The following is a 454-nucleotide window of genomic DNA, read 5'->3' as shown; positions in this document are numbered from 1 at the left end:
CGGTGGATTAAGTTATTGCACAAATAAGAAGAGTGTCCAGGTATGTATGTGAGGAGATTATTATTGCACAGTTACTTAAATCAGTGGTCCCCCTGCTTAAGTGACTCATGTTAGGGCTTTTATATGATATTATATTCAAAACTGTACAATGAACCCAAATGATGAACTTATTGATGCATTAATGTGTTTTTATGTTGCAGCTGTTAAAGGTGGAGCTCATTTGAATTATTTTATATAATGCTGGGTAGTTTAATCAACAATAATACAACAATAATCGTCTGTACTGCTGCTCTGATGTCTACATCTGTTTTTTTTTTTGGTTTTTTTTGCTGTTGTATTAATGGCGTTGCACTGTATGTTTGATTTTATGGCTCTATGTATCCTCATTTACTCTTATTTCCCACTTGCTCATTTAGTTTCCTGTTTTTGTTGCTTGTTCTTCTTTGGACTGTGA

The sequence above is a fragment of the Morone saxatilis genome, unplaced genomic scaffold, assembly GCF_004916995.1.
Source record: "Morone saxatilis isolate NCDOM2014 unplaced genomic scaffold, NCSU_SB_2.0 Contig5, whole genome shotgun sequence".
Taxonomy (NCBI): Eukaryota; Metazoa; Chordata; class Actinopteri; family Moronidae; genus Morone; species Morone saxatilis.
The sequence above is the reverse complement of the archived record's forward strand: the minus strand, read 5'-3'. Positions refer to the sequence as shown.